Here is a 17,271-nt window from a genome sequence, read left to right as displayed (position 1 = left end):
CAGTCTGCTTCCCTGATGGCTCAGACGGCTAAGAATCCACCTGCAATGCAGGAGACGTGGGTTCAATCCCTGGGTGAGGAAGATCCCCTGGAGGAGAAAATGGCAACCCACTCCAGTATTTTGGCCTAGAAAATTCCATGAACAGAGGAACCTGGTGGGCTACAGTCTATGGGATTGCAGAGTCAGCCACGACTGAGACAACAGCAGCATCACACGATGGACTGCCACTCAGCAATGCAAAGGAACTACTGCTAAGGACAAGGCGGATGAATCGCAAAAACTTCATGCCCAGTGAAACAGGCCAGACCCAGAAGAGCACATGTTGCATGATTCCATTTAAATGAAGTTCTAGGTCAGGTAAAAACAAATCCGTGGCATCAAAAAATAGGTATACTTATAGTTGATTCTGCTTTTGTACAGCAGAAACCAACACAACATTGTAAAGCAATTATCCTCTAATTAAAAATAAATTTAAAAAACAGGAATTTGACCAACAGATTAGTTTTTAAAACAAAACAAAAAAGAGTTCAGTGGGAGATGGAGGATGGACTTAGGGAGACAAGGGAACTTCTGGGGGCTATGACACTGTTCTGTATCTTGATCAAGGCAATGGTTATGTGGATACATACATTGGTCTAAACTCATCAAACTGTACACTTAAAATGGGCACATTTCAGGGTCTTCCTGGAGAAGGCAATGGCACCAGTACTCTTGCCTGGAAAATCCCATGGATGGAGGAACCTGGTAGGCTGCAGCCCATGGGATCGCTAAGAGTCGGACACGACTAAACAACTTCACTTTCACATTTCACTTTCCTGCATTGGAGAAGGAAATGGCAACCCACTCCAGTGTTCTTGCCTGGAGAATCCCAGGGACGGGGGAGCCTGGTGGACTGCCGTCTATGGGGTCGCACAGAGTCGGACATGACTGAAGTGACTTAGCAGCAGCAGCAGGGTCTTCCCTGGTGATCCAGAAGCTAAGACTCCATGCTCCCAATGCAGGGGGCCCAGGTTTGACCCCTGGTCAGGGAACTAAATTCCACATGCCACAACTAAGAGTTTGCATGCCGAAACTAAAGATTCTACATGCTGCTACCAAGGCCCAGCATAACTAAATAAATGAATAAAGTATTTTTAAAAAGAAACTGACATGCAGAATGGGGCCACCAGAAACCACTTAGATCCAGCTTAAGAAAATAAAGTGTATTTGGAAGTCACAGGGTAGCTTCCAGAATGAGAAAGAACTTTGCAGTAGCAGGAAGCAGAATCTCCCTGGGTGGGGGACGGTGGGAAAGCCGGGCTTTTGCTGAGCTCCCTTACAGGAGAGGATCTAAGACAGTTATTCCCAAAAGAGAGGACTGTGACCTCAACAGACATCCCAAATGGAGTATATTATAGCAAGAGTAAAAATGTGTTTGTACCCATGAAGCTTGTTTCAGAGATACAGCCTAAGGAAATAATACAGCAGAAGCAAACGATTGCCTAGAGTGGGAAAGAGATTAAACCAAAGGCTGCAAACTCGAGTGCATCCAGGAATCAAGACGTGATCATGTAGATGAGTGATGCTGGCTTGGAGAATGACTACAGGGAGTGGTGGTATCCGTAACAAGGTGGAGAACAGGTGTTCTCTCTAAAGGAGGGTGGACTGCAGCTGCTAGGGACCAAGCTTAAATGTTATAAATCTGATTTTAAGGGTGATCCATGATTTCCCCTTGGCAACTAATTAAAATCTTAAAAAAAAAAATCAAGAACTACAACAAAATCATAGCTAATGCTAGGACTTTTGTTTGCTTTTTCAAAGCAAACATATCCACAGCATAACTCAACCTGTTGTTGTTCAGTCACTAAGTCATGTCCGACTCTTTTGCAACCCTATGGACTGTAGCCCTCCAGGCTTCTCAGGGAGCCATGGGATCTCCCAGGTAAGAAGACTGGAGTGAGTTGCCATCTCCTCTTCCAGATGATCTTCCCAGGAATCGAATCTGCTTCTCCTGTGTTGGCAGGTGGGTTCTCGACCACTGAGCCAGCAGGGAAGCCCCATAACTCAAACTGCATGACCCCATTTCTGGCCCAAATGCCCAACACAAGTGACTGAGTTAGTAGCTGAAAGAGGTTATAAACATGAGATTTTAGTAATCACTAAAATAGTAACTAAAAGATTATAGGACTTGGGCAATACAATAATATTGTTGTTCAGTCGCTCAGTTGTGTCCGACTCTTTGTCCAGGCTTCCCTGTGCATCACCAACTCCCGGAGCTTGATCAAACTCATGTCTGTTGAGTAGATGATGCCATCCAACCATTTCATCCTCTGTCATCCCCTTCTCCTCCTGCCTTCAATCTTTCCCCGCAATCGGGATCTTTCCCAGTGAGTCAGTTCTTTGCATCAGGTGGCCAAAGTATTGGAGCTACAGCTTCAGCATCAGTCCTTCTAATGAATATTTCAGGACTGATTTCCTTTAGGATTGACTGGTTGGATCTCCTTGCAGTCCAAGGGACTCTCAAGAGTCTTCTCCAACACCACAGTCAAAAGCATCAATTCTTTGGTGTTCAGCTTTCTTTATGGTCCAACTCTCACATCCATACATGACTACTGGAATAACCAAAGCTTTGACTAGGCAGACCTTTGTCGGCCAAGTAATGTCTCTATTTTTTAATATGCTGTCTAGGTTTGTGAGCTTCCTTTGTGGCTCAGCTGGTAAAGAATCTGCCTGAAATATGGGAGACCTGGGTTTGATCCCTGGGTTGGGAAGATCCCCTAGAGAAGGGAAAGATTACCCACTCCAGTATTCTGGCCTAGAGAATTCCATGGCCTGTATAGTTCATGGGGTCACAAACAGTCAGACACGACTAAGCCTCTGAGTCTAGGTTTGTCATAACTTTTCTTCCAAGGAGCAAGCATCTTTTAATTTCATGGCTGCAGTCACCATCTGCAGTGATTTTGGAGCCCAGGAAAATAAAGTCTGTCACTGTTTCCCCCAATCTACTTGCCATGAAGTGATGAGACCAGATGCCATGATATTCAGTTTTTGAATGCTGAGTTTTAAGCCAGCTTTTTCACTTTCCTCTTTGACCTTCATCAAGAGGCTCTTTAGTTCTCTTTTGCTTTCTGTCATAAGGGTGGTGTCATCGGTATATCTGAAGTTATTGATATTTCTCCCAGCAATCTTGATTCCAGCTACTGCTTCATCCAGCTTGGCATTTTGCATGATATACTCTGCCTATACGTTAAATAAGCAGGGTGACAAAATACAGCCTTGATGTTCTCCTTTCCCAGTTTAAAGAATTAGAATATAAGATGACTGACACTATGTAAAAAAGGTGACTCTGGATAAGAACTGTTATGTATATAAAAATATATAATATAAAATTGAAAGTAGTTGTGTGAGGGTACAAGATTTTTTTTCTTTTCTTAAAATGCTATTTTGCACATAGATGTAAAATATATTTGTAAAAAGTATATATAGTATATATATATTACATAGTATATGTGTATTACACAGTATATATGTGTGACGTGTGTGTGCTTACATGCGTGTGTGCATATATGTAGGAACTCATGAAGTAAATTCCTTTCAAGAGACGAGAAGCATTCAAGCTGAGACTAGGGCCTTGCTGGCACCCCCTGAGGGCTTTTAGAGAGGGGGAGATACCAGACTGTTCCTCTCCTCTGTGGAGGAGGCCGTCTGCCAAGTCTGTCATTCTCTGGTGACTCAGGGGTACTTCTGACAGTTATTAGTGATGATTTTTACAGCCTGGCCTAATTAAGTTACTACTCAAGCTTAAGCTTAAAAGAAAATTAGCCTCTTTCCTTCAACAGACTGTCAATGACAATGTCACCTTGTCCCAGAAATGTCCCAAGTGCGTCATTCAGTCCTAACAGTCCCTGTGCTAGGCATCACGACTTCACATTCATGAACACGTATAAACAACGACCACCTTTCATAACCCATGTTGTTGTTGTTCAGTTGCTAAGTTGTGACCTCATGGACTGCAGCACACCAGGCTTTCCTGTCCTCCATTATCTCCCAGAGCTCACTCAAACTCATGTCCATTGAGTCAGTGAAACCTTCCAACCATCTCATCCTATGTCACTCCCTTCTCCTTCTGTCCTCAATCTTTCCTAGCATCGGGGTCTTTTCCAATGAGTCAGCTCTTCACATCAAGTGGCCAAAGTATTGGAGCTTCCATTTCAGCATCAGTCCTTCCAATGAATATTCAGGGTTGATTTCCTTTAGGATGGACTGGTTTGATCATCACCAGTGGGACTGCTTCTGTTAGTTGCAAATCCCCTTTATTAAACAGAAGGATGTTGCTTTTGTGTCACGTAGGAGCAAACAGTTAACAGGACATGTTTTGGGTGACTTGGGCCCATGGAGCACCAAGTCAAAAACCTCCTTTTAGTCCTTGTTTTGAAGCTGATCTAAGTTCACCCTCTCTGCTCCATCTTTACCTTTTTATAATGTGAGCAGAACTTTTGAATGTAGTATTTATAGCGACTGTCCCCAGTTGTGAGAGCTCGATGAGGAGAAATTGATGGGAAGTGACTTTGCCAAAAGTTTCAAGCCTGTTCAGTTCTTTCTTGGCGATGACTAACTCCTAATTTAGGATGATCCAATAGGAATGTGCTTGTGCCCTTCAAATACTGCTATATCATGCTGTTTTTTGGGCCTATGTTGGTTTGTGGAAGTTCAGAATCAGACATCCATCTGATGTTTCAGATGTCACAGGGTCCACTCTTATTTCTATTTATGTACAAATCATATGTCAGGGCTTGCCTGGTTGTCCAGCAGTTATGATGGCATGCTTCCAATGCAGGGGCATGGGCTCAATCTCCGGCTGGGGAACTAAAATCCTATATGCCTCGAGGTGCAGCCAAATAATAATAATAAAGACAGCAAGAAAAAGTTAAAAAAAAATGTGTCATATGCTCAGAGATAGATTAATTTTATTCTAATTAAAATTCTATATTTACCCTCATCTATGTTAGTTGTAGGTTTAATCTGTATCTCTGACTCAGTGGACATGAATTTGAGCAAACTCCAGGAGATAGTGAAAGACAGGGAAGCCTGATGTGCTGCAGTCCATGGGATTGCAGAGTCAGACATGATTTAGTGACTGAACATCAGCAACAACAATTTATATTCCCAAGTGGCATGGTGGTAAAGAATCTGCCAGCCAATGCAGGAGATGCAAGAGATGCAGGTTCTGTCCCTGGTGGGGAAATCTCCTGGAGGAGGAAATGGCAAAACACTCCAGTATTCCTGCCTGTTAAAAGCAAAAAATCCCATGTACAGAGGAGCCGGGCAGGCTATAGTCCATGGGGCCGCAAAGAGCAAGGCACAACTGAGCGACTGAGCACAGATGCATGCAGGCAACCATTTCTTATAAACAGTTACTGAATGCCTCCCTTGTCAATTCCACAACAATAACCTGTGGGAATCAAAGGCCTCCCAGGGGAATCAGGAGGGCTTTGCAGGAGAGGTGAGCAAGGCACAGGTGAGAGACCAGCCTAAACCAGGGCCTAGAGGATGTGCCTCACATGTTTTCAAAACCTGGACACAGCTAGCAAAGACCAGAGAGATCAACAGGATGGATCACATCACCACATCAATGAATTTGGATTATCCTTTAGTAATCCTGATAGCTCAGTTGATAAAAAAAAAATCCTCCTGCAACGCGGGAGACCCTGGTTTGATTCCTGGGTTGGGAAGATCTGCTGGAGAAGGGATAGGCTACCCACTCCAGCACTCTTGGTCTTTCTTTGTTGCTCAACTGGTAAAGAATCCACCTGCAATGCGGGAGGCCTGGGTTCAATCCCTGGGTTAGGAAGATCCCCTGGAGAAGGGAACGGTTACCCACTCCAGTATTCTGGCCTAGAGAATTCTATGGACTGTATAACCCATAGGGTCACAAAGAGTCAGACAGGATTGAGTGACTTTCACTTCACTTCACTTCAATAACCATGAGGACACAATGAGGGCTTTAAACAAGGGAGTCATGTCATTCCCTTGTTCATTCAATAATATTTATTGAGCACCTAGGATGTGCCAGGTACTGGTCAAGATACTGGTGATATAAAAATAAACAAAGCCTCAGTTTACACCAGGTGATGACAAGTGCCATCAAAAAGGAAGTATGCTTTGGAGGGTGATGTTGACTACATATAGATGTACTCCACACAGGTAGTCAGCATAGAAGGCATGAGCCACATATCATGTGGCCATCTGAGAACAAGAATGTTCCAGGCCATGGGAATAGCAAGGGTAAAGGCCCTGGGGTAGGACTGGGCTATGCCTGTTTGAGCCACATGCAAGAATTCAGTGCTCAAGCCGAGTGGTCAAGGGGGAGAAAGTGCGAGTTGAGGACAGAAGGATCGTAGGACAGATCTAGGCTCTTCAAGACTTGCTGTTTTAAAGTGAGTGAAAGTGTTTAGTTTTCAGTTGTGTCCTACTGCTTTCGACCCCATGGACTGTAGCCTACCAGGCTGCTCTGTCCATGGGATTCTCCAGGCAAGAATACTGGAGTGGTAGCCATTCCGTTCTCTGGGGATCTTCCCAACCCAGGGATCAAATCTCGGTCTCCTGCATTTTTACCATCTGAGCCACCAGGGAAGCCCCACTTAGAGTGAGTAGAACAGGAAACTCATTTGGAGCAAAAATGTGGCACAATGTAATTATTTTGTTTATTTATTTGGCTGCATCGGGTCTTAGTTGCGGCACACAGGCAGGGTCTTTGTTGCATCATGCAAGACCTTCTGAGGCAGTGCTCTGATTCTCTAGTTGTGGCAGGTAGATTTATTCGCTCAGCCACATGTCGAATCTGAGTCCCCCGAGTAAGGACTGAACCCTCATCTCCTGTACTGCAAGGCAGATTCTTAACCACAGTACCACCAGGGGAGTCCCTGTGAATTCCTTTTTAAAGGCTTACTCTGGCCACTGTGTGGGAGGGAGACTGCAAGGGGGCAGGGTAAAAGTGTGTGGGGACCACTCAGTAGAGATGGGAACTAGGGATGGTGAGAAAGAACAGACTCTGCAACTATTTGGAAGGAAGAGCCAACAAGATTTGCTGGTGAAGTGGAGGTGAGAGGATACGTCGAGGATGACCCCAAAGTTATTGGCTTGAGAACCTGGAAGGGTGATGTCACCTGCAATTAAAATGCAAGAGCAGGTCTGCAGGGGATGTCCAGAGTGATTTGGATATGTTAATTTGAGGGTACTTCTTAGACTCCCAGAGAAGAGGACAGGAGGGTGTCTGGATGCATGTGGGGTCCAGGAGGAAGACCTGGGCTGCAGGTAAAATATGGGGGTCATCAGATGGTATCTAAAGGCGTCAGGTGCATGAATCACCGAGGAAGTGAAGGTGGAGAAAAGAGAGGAAGATGCACGGCCAGGAGCCCCGCGGGGAGACTGGAGGAGCTAGCAGAGGGTCCATGGAGGGCAGGGGGAGTGAGAGAGAAGAGATCAAGGAAGAGGCCTGATGAAGTCAATGTTTCTAGGAGGAGGGAGGATTAGACCACATCAAAGATCGCATATGAGGAATGACTAGGGGATCGAGGGAGTAACACAGAGGTCTAGCAAATTTGGCTGGAGCAGTTTTGGTGGCTTATAGCGCTGAAACGGCAATAGGAGTGGGTTCAAGTAAGAATGAGGGAAAGAAGCAGAGCCCATGAATGAGGAGCTCTTTGAAGGAATCTTGCTGTGGGGGCGGGGCGAGGGGGTGGAGGGCCGGGCAGAGAAACGGCAGCAGCAGCTGATAAGGTCCCAAGGTCAGGAGACAAATGGTTAGAGAAGGGGGGGTGTCACAGGTGGTTTTCTTGGTGACAATGACCTCACATGGGGTCTTCACATGGTGACCTAGGCTGCAAAGCAGAGCACCTGGTGCCTGACCACTGCCCCATCCCACCTCTACTGGCCACCCAAAGCCCCCTTCCTGGGGAACGGGATAGAATCAGGAGGACCCACAGGCGTGACTGTGCACAGCTCCTAGCAGGTGAGTGATTTTGACAGCAAGAAGAATTGTTCACTTCTTCTTGGTGGTAAGCAGCCAGTTCTGGACTTCAGGCTTCCCTTGGGTCTCACTCACCCACATACTGGTTTATTATTATTAAAAAAAAAACACTCCATTCTGAGAAAAGTCTTCACAGTGGCTCAGTGGGCCATCCCTCCTCGCCTATGGTCCTCTCTCTGCCTTGCTCGCTGTCCTTCAAGCAGGCTTCCACCTCAGGGACTTGGCACTGGCTGCTCCCTCTGCCTGGAAGGCTCACCCCAGATATCTACATGGCCAGCTCATTCATCAAGGTTGAGTCTCTGGGACTTCCCTCGTGGTCCAGTTGTTAAGTACCCGCCTTGCAAAGCAAGCGATGTGAGTTTGATCATTGCTTGGGGAACTAAGATTCCACATGCCAAAACTGAGACCCCACACAGCCAAATAAATATTTTTTTAAAAAATAGAGGACTTCCCTGGTGGCTCAGTGGATAAGAATTTGCCTGCCAATGCCAGGGACACGCGTTCCATCCCTGATCCAGGAAGATCCCACATGCAACTAAACTGACGCACCACAGCTATTGAGCCTGTGCCCTAGAGCTAGGGAACCACAACTGCTGAACCCGTGTGCCCTAGAGCCCGTGATCCACAACGAGAAAAAACCACCACAATGAGAAGCCCGCACTCTGCAACTAGAGCAGCCCCTGTTCGCTACAACTAGAGCAAAGCCTGTGCAGCAATGAAGACCCTGCCCAGCCAAAAATAAACAGAATAATAACAGCTCTTTAAAAAAGGAAGAGCATTTTTTTCAAAACAGAAGAAAGAAAACAGCTCCTATGCCTGATTAAAAAGATATTATTAAAAAAATTTGGACTTCTGGTACTCTTGCCTGGAAAATCCCATGGACAGAGGAGCCTGGTAGGCTGCAGTCCATGGGGTCGCTAAGAGTTGGACATGACTGAGCGACTTCATTTTGACTTTTCACTTTCATGCATTGGAGAAGGAAATGGCAATCCATTCCAGTGTTCTTGCCTAGAGAATCCCAGGGCTGGGGGAACCTGGTGGGCTGCCGTCTATGGGGTCACACAAAGTCGGACATGACTGAAGCGACTTAGCAGCAGCAGCAGCAGCAGTGGTCCAGAGGTTGAGAATCTGCCTGCCAATGCAGGGAACATGGGTTCAATCTCTAGTCCATGGGAAGATTCCACATGCCACAGGCAACTAAGCCCGTGGGCCACAATCACTGAGCCCCTCCATCTAGAGGCCATGAGCTGCAACTACTGAGCCCTTGAACCTTAACTAGACAGTAACCCTGCTTGCTGCAACTAGAGAAAACCTGTGCACAGCCAAAAAAAAAAAAAAAAACTTTGCCTCTGCTCATGGGTCCTGCTTGACAATCTTTGTTTAAAATGAAACCCTGCCATTTCCTCCCCCTGTGTCTCCTATCCCCTTACCAAGGCTCTTTAATGTGTTTTCACTAATCATATCTTATTTACTTATTCTATTTATTAGCAATATTATGAAGGCAAGGACTCTGTTTTGCTCACCAATGTATCCCAAGTCCCTAGAACAGAGGCTGGCACACACTGAGTCTCAAACACAATTTGCTAAATGAGTGAATTTTTGGAAATCCTTTCACCTGGTGCATGAGTTCTGTGTTTATTATCCCAGCTGAAGCTTATTGTCTCAGTCGTTTGTTACTGTGCAAGAAATCACCCCAAAATTTAACTTAAGACAACGCCATTAGCTTAAGACAACACCATTTTATTGGCTCCTGAGTATGGGGGTCAGCAATTTGGACTGCATTGTTCACAGAGGGTAAGGAATCTGCTGGTGTTGTTCTGGTCACTCCCATTGCCCTGGCTTCTAAGAGGACCTCACCCACCTGGCTGGGGGCTGGTACTGGCTGGCAGCCAGGCCTCCCTCTCCACGTGCTCATCCTGAAGCCTTTACACAGTGTCTCAGGGCAGTATGAGGTGTCTCAGGGCAGCACAAGGGCAAGAGTGAAAGCTTTGGGGCTCTTGAGACCTCGACCTAACTTGGAAGCCCTTAAGGTCACTTACACCAAATTCCTTTCATCTAAGCCTAGCCAGCCTAGCTTCAAAGGGTCCTGTAATAGTTTGCTGGGGTGTTTACACAACAGAAATTTATTGTTTCACAGTCCTGGAGGCTGGAAGTTCAAGTTGTCCACAGAGATGGTTATGTCTGAGGCCTCCCTCCTTGGCATGTAGATATCTGCCTTCTTCCTGTGTCTTCACAAGGCCTTTCCTCTGTGTGGGTCTGTGTCCTAAACTCTTCTTGTAAGGACACACATCCCACTGAATTCGAACCCACCCATATGATCTCATTTAACCAACTCTTTAAAGTCTCTGGCTCCAAATACATCACATTCTAAGGTCCTGGATTTAAGACTTCAACTTATAAATATGGGGGTGGGGTGGCACATAATTCAACCTGTAACAAGAGCAGAGAGAAACCCCACTTCTCAATAGAGGAACTTTTGCAGTCTACCCACTTACCACGCTGGCCACCGTCTGCTTGCCCAATGTAGAAGACATCTGCCTCCAGAGCCCTTCTCAGCTCAGAGTGGACAGGAAATCAGACTTGGGGCTGGTTTGGAAGTGCTTCCACTCAGCCCCCCAGGAGGAATTTCTGGCCATAGTGGAGCACCAGGAGCAAAGGAACAGAATCAGAAAGCCAAATGCTTGTGGGATAGGGCTCTCAGGAGAAAGTCCACACCTTCCCTTCCAAGGGAGGCTCCAGCCCGCTCCTAATCTGGTTTTCCCCCAACTCTTGGGACCACCTCCCCACAGCGTGAGCTCCTTAGGACCGACCTCTGGATGGACACCCTCCCGTGTCTCTGAAGTTTCTTCTTTGCTCATGATGCTCTTTGCTTTGTAGACATCGAACTCATCCCTAAGACCCAGCCTGAAGGCTCCCTGTGCTTGCTCCCCTCCTTGGGGAGCCCAGGGGAAAAAGATGTATCAAGTAATGTACCCACCTATGACATGAACACTTGTGCCCCCCAAATCCATATTTTGAAGCCCTAACCTCCAAGGTGATGGTGTTGGGAGGTGGGACCTTTTGGGGAGGTGATTAGGTCATTAGGATGGAGCTCTCGTGAATCCAATTAGTGCCCTTCTGAAAAGAAACATGAGAGAGATGATCTCTCTCTATCATGTAAGGACACAGCAAGAAGGTGGCTGCCTGCAAATCAGGAAAAGAGCCCTCATCTGAACCTGGCCAAACTGGCATCCTTCTTAAATTTCCAGCCTCCAGTACTGTAAATAAGCATCTGTTGTTTAAACAACCCAGTCCAGGGCATCCTAGACATGTATGGAAGATATTGGTCAACCATGCCAGGCACTTGCCAGAGCTTTCATGTGTCATCCCATTGAATCCCACAGATTATCTTCATCTTCAGGGCTGACCACAGTGCCAGACTCAGAATCAGAGTTCTGGCAGCAATGATCAGATGAAGTTCAAAACACATCATCAATTCTTGTTGTGAAAAAATGGGGAGACCCTTAAAATATGAAGAACTTAACACAAGTGGATATTGGTTGATTATAGGAAAGATGTATTGAATCATACCCAGGAAAAAAATTTAGAAGAGAAATTAACACAAAATAACCCAGCTGTCCAAAATTTTGCTTCTTCCCAGTACAATAGCTTCCACGATCTGAAAACAAACTTATTAGACCTGCCAACTAGTCTCCTAAGAGTAATCTTCCTCATGCTTTTTTGAGTTCTAGTGGGTTTATTAACAAAGCGGTCTTCTAGACTGGGGCTTCCCCAATAGCTCAGTGGTAAAGAATCTGCCTGAAATGCAGGAATTGTGAGTTTGCTCCCTGGATCAGGAAGATCCCCTGGAGGAGGGCATGACAACCCACTCCAGTATTCCTGCCAGGAGAATTCCATGGACAGAGGAGCCTGGTGGGCTACAGTCCATGGGGTCACAAAGAGTTGGACACAATTGGAGCGACTGCACACACATGCACGCTTCTGATTGAGCATCACCTAATGTGTACCCATCTCTACTTTGACAGAAGACTGAGTATGTTAATACCCTCAACTGAGTTATTGCAGATGGGGAGCTGGTTCTCCCTTGTGGGCACACATTTTATCAGGCCCAGGAATGAAGCCCCATCCAGTTGCAGGAGGATTATATTGAACTTTGTACATCTAATTTCCAGACTCAGAGGACGCAATCTTACGTTATTCCACCAGCATCTGTTGAAGCAGCATGTGAGTGTCTGGCCCCATCATGGGAGTGTGGACATTGCTCTGGGGGAAGCCAGGGCCTAGCCAGACAAGCAGAGTCCCCAGGCTTGGGGACAAGCCTCCCAGTGACAGTCAGCAAGCCCACATCTCCGCGAACAGACTAGGGAAGCTTGGCACTTTCTCTATAAGTGGGATAATAAAAATGATGCCAAGGTTTATGCTGATGCCCCAGGCTCTGAATTGTGGGCAGCACATGGCCAGGTGTCCAGGAAGGAGGTACTGAGCCACAGTGACACTCCTGCTTTTCATATAATGGAAGTAGGGCTGCCCAAGTTCCCAACGGGTCAGCACTGTGCCTGTCATGGGAACCCAGATCTGGCTGAGCTGGTTCTCTGTATGTAACACCCCTCGAATGTCCCACTCCCGACATTGCTGGAAGGTGGGGAGTATGTGGAGAATCTCTTTCTAAGGGAGCCCTGGGCCTCAGGAGTCCCTCCACTGCAGGGTACCCAAGAGAACTGGCTTAATGGAATTGGACTAGTATGACTTGCCCACCCCTACCCTGCAACGGGGGTGACTACATGAGAAAATGGCTATATTCCCAATGACAAGAGCACAATTCAACAGGCCTAGACGTTTTTGTAAAGTACTTTGAAAAACAAGTCCATGCATTTGCCTGAAAAATGATGAATTTCTGTGGGACCTTCTGGGCAGTGACAGATGGGCTGCTGCTTCTCTTTCAGGCATCATTTTTCTTTCAGAGACGTCCATCTCCAGCCTGTGACCTAGAAAACCATTTCTCAAAGAAGGATGAGCTGCCAAAGTTACAACACTCTGGGTCTGGATTTAATCCACGAGGGCATGCGTCACGCCCCACAAGTGATGGCGGAAGAGAGAGGGTGATGGATAAATATCCGCTCTATTTATTGATTTGATTCATCCAATTACACAAGAAGCTCATTTCAGAGAGGTTCAGGAGAATGACTCAAGTGTCACCTGAATGATGCCCAAAGGGCTTCCGCCAGCATTTTTGTCATATTTCTGATATTAGAGGAGAATTTCAGCTGGAGAATATTAATCATGACTGAGAGCAGGGTGTAAAGTTGAACGGAAATGAAAAGTTCAGAAAAGATTCACAGATGATGGATTGATGAAGAGAATTGGTGCTAAAGGAGCTGGGTCAACTGGGTGACTTTATTTAATGATTATTTTTACTTTCCATCCTTAACTCACATATAATAGAAGGCTAGCTATACTGTTCATACTTCCATTGCATTTCAAATCTGATCATTAAAACCAAATTTTGCACAAGTCATCAGAATCCCTGATTCACAGGGGTACTGGATTTTTCAGTCAAGAAAGCCCTCTTGTTCCCTGGAACAGTAACTGAACTTTGATTTCCAGAGTTCTCCTTGTGTTTCCTGGAGGCTTTTTCTGAAATCAGAGAATTTAGCTTATTAAGGTCCTCCAGTGTAAAAATGGTAGGGAGTGGGGGTCAGGAGAGGATCTCTCAAGTTTCAAAAACCACAGAATATTGAATTATTGTTTCAGTTCAAATAATTTCATTTTGATTGCTTCTTGACTGTCAATGTCTTCTTTCCAACAACCAACAAGAACACACCCGCAGCCAGAAAAGGTTGGGTTATTTTAGTTGTTCCATAGAACCCTACATCATGAGAAACAAGAGGAATTGGAAAGGACTTTAAGGATTTGAGTTGGGTGATGGGGAGGTGGCGTCCAAGGAGGCAAGGCTTTGCGTGGGGTTGGATGCTGTCAAGAAGCAGTGATGAATTTGTGTCTGGACATCTTTCTAATTACTTTACTTCTTTATTCTTGGCTGTTCTGGGTCTCCAGTGCTGAGCACAGGCTTTCTCTAGTTGCAGCGAGCGGAGGCTGCTCTTCCTTGCGGTGCGCAGGCTTCTCATTGTGGTGGCGCCTCTTGTTGTGGAGCACTGGCTCTTACAGCGCGCAGGCTTCAGTAGCTGTGGTGCGCAGGCTTAGCTGCTCCGAGGCTTGTGAGATCTTCCCAGACTAGGGATTGAACTGCTGTCCCCTGCATTGGAAGATGGATTCTTATCCACTGTACCACTGGGGAAATCCCGATGTTTTATTAATTCTTATCCAGAAGATTGGGAGACCAACTCATAACTGGAAAAGCAGCAGCCATCTATTATATTAGTCAGGATAAGAGACATCAGACCATTTTTGTGGTTCCCATAATATTCCTGCTTTTGTCTGAGGAGATGTGACTTTGGAGTGCTCTTGTTTTTGCTTTGGTCCAGCATGGACACAGGGTACCCTTGTCTGATGGTGTCCCATGAAATCATCAGTGTTCAGTGGAAGAACACCAGCGCCTAGCTGTGAGGGCCAGGCTACCCCATGGTGCATTTCTTCCTGCCATTCATCCATGTACTCGTTTCATCCAACATGTAATATGGTTGCTCTCTCTATAATGGACACTCAGTGGTTTACAAGCAGGAATGCATTTCAACAAAGGCTGCCTTAGGACCCTCCCTCACCTCCTGTGCCCGTCACCCCACAATGGCTGTTCTCCACAGCCCTCCAACAGGGGGCTTTATTCACTTCTGGTTTATTTAGTGTCTGTAAGCTCCATAAAAAGGCAGGGCTTTCTATTTTGTTCATTCCTGTATTCTCACTGCCTGGAACATAACAGGTGCTCAATAAATATTTGTTGGCCATTAGTTAAAGCACATATCTGTATGATAAAGACATGACTGGCCAAAACACGCCTTTTTTTCCCTAATGGTATGCTCCACTGATCCCTGGGGCCACTCTTCAAAAGACAATTAGGATATGACCCAGCAATCACACTCCTAGGCGTATACCCTGAGGAAACCAAAATTGAAAAAGACACATGTATCTCAATGTTCATTGCAGGACTAGTTACAATAGCTAGGACATGGAAGCAACCTAGATGTCCGTCGACACATGAGTGAATAAAGAAGTTGTGGTCCATATACACAATGGAATATTACTCAGTCATAAAAAGGAACGCATTTGAGTCAGTTCTAGTGAGGTGGATGAACCTAGAGCCTACTATACTGAGTGAAGTAAGTCAGAAAGAGAAAGATAAATATCATATACTAACACATATATATGGAATCTAGAACGATGGTACCAATGAATTTATTTGCATGGCAGCATGGAGAAAAGACTGATGGACATGGGGGACGGGGAGGAGAGGGTGAAATGTTTGGAGAGTAACTTGGAAACTTACATTACTGTGTAAAACAGACAGCCAATGGGAATTTGCTGTATGATGGAGGGAACTCAAACAGGGGCTCTGTATCAACCTGGAGGGGTGGGATGGGGAGGGAGATGGGAGGGAGGGTCAAGAGGGAAGGGACACATGTATACCTATGGTTGATTCATCTTGATGTTTGACAGACAACAACAAAATTCTATAAAGCAATTATCCTTCAATTAAAAATAAATAAAAAATTTAAAAAGACAATTAGGAATAGCTGCCATCCACCATCCATCCATCATCCATCCACCCATTAAACCATCAAACCATATACACTTCAAGCATTAATCCACCCACATACCCATCATCTATCCATTCATTTACCCACCCATTCATCCACTCACCCATCCATCTGCCATCCATCCACCCACCTACCCACCCATCCATCCATCTACCTCTCTATTCATCTTTCCATCCACCTACTCATCCAACATTCCAAACATATATCTACACTTCATCTATGTATCTCTTCACCATCCACTCATCCACCATCCACTCATCCACTATCCATTCATTTACCATCCACTCATCTACCATTCATCCATCCACTCACCCATTAATCCATCTATCCACCCACTCGCCATTCATTCATTCATCTACCTCATTTGAAATGGAGTCAGGAAGTCCTGAATGAAGAGCTCTCATATGGGTACCAACTCATGGCAAACCACATAACCAAAAGAAAGACAGAAGAAGAGTTATTTTGACAAGAAAGGACATTTTCACACAGGAATTTCATCTCTTGTTAAAGAAAAGGAAAGAAGATCCCTCCCTGCCCCAGTCCAATTGCAGCCAATGAGAAACCCTCACAATCTCAAATTTTTGTTTTTCTCCAGTGAAGTGTTTTTCAAAGCAAACCTCCACTGTTTCCTCCTAAAACCTAATAAAAGCTAACCTTCCTTTTGTCTCTTCAGACTGTTCCATGGCTCCACTTGCCATAGCTTGTTTGCCACCAATTGTAATTTTTCCACTTATTATTGTTGTTGTTGAGTCATTAAAACATGTCCAACTCTTTGCCCAGCAAGCCAGGCTTCCCCTATCCTTGACTATCTCCTGGAGTTCGTTCAGATTCATGTTCATTGAGTCAGTGATGTTATCTAATCATCTCATCCTCTGCTGCCCCTTTCTCCTTTTGCCTTCAGTCTTTCCTAGCATCAGGATCTTTTCTAATGCATTGACTCTTTTCATCAGGTGGCCAGTGTATTGGAGCTTCAGCATCAGTACTTCCAGTGAATATTCAGGGTTGATTTCCTATAGATGGACTCGTTTGATCTCCTTGCAGTCCTAGGGACTCTCAAGAGTCTTCTCCAGCACCACAATTTGAAAGCATCAATTCTTCGGGGCTCAGCCTTATGGTCCACCTCTCACATCTGTATGTCACTACTGGAAAAACATAGCTTTGACTATACAGACATTTGTTAGCAAAGTGATGTCTCTGCCTTTCAGTAGGGTGTCCAGGTTCGTCATAGTTTTTCTTTCAAGGAGCAAGCGTCTTTTAATTTTATGGCTGCAGTCACCATTCACAGGGATTTTGGAGAGCAAGAAAATAAAGTCTATCACTGTTTCCATTGTTTCCCCATCTATTTGCCATGAAGTGATGAGACTGGATGCCATGGTCTTTGTATTTTGAAGTTTGAGTTTTAAGCCATCTTTCTCACCCTCCTCTTTCACCCTCATCAAGAAGCTCTTTCTTAAAAACCACTACAATATTGTAATTAGCCTCCAATTAAAAATAAATAAATTTTTTAAAAGAGGCTTTTTCTTTAGTTCCTCTTGGCTTTCTGCCATTAAAGTG

The sequence above is a fragment of the Ovis aries genome, chromosome 12, assembly GCF_016772045.2.
Source record: "Ovis aries strain OAR_USU_Benz2616 breed Rambouillet chromosome 12, ARS-UI_Ramb_v3.0, whole genome shotgun sequence".
In the NCBI taxonomy this organism is placed as follows: Eukaryota; Metazoa; Chordata; class Mammalia; order Artiodactyla; family Bovidae; genus Ovis; species Ovis aries.
This window is presented reverse-complemented; position numbering follows the sequence as displayed.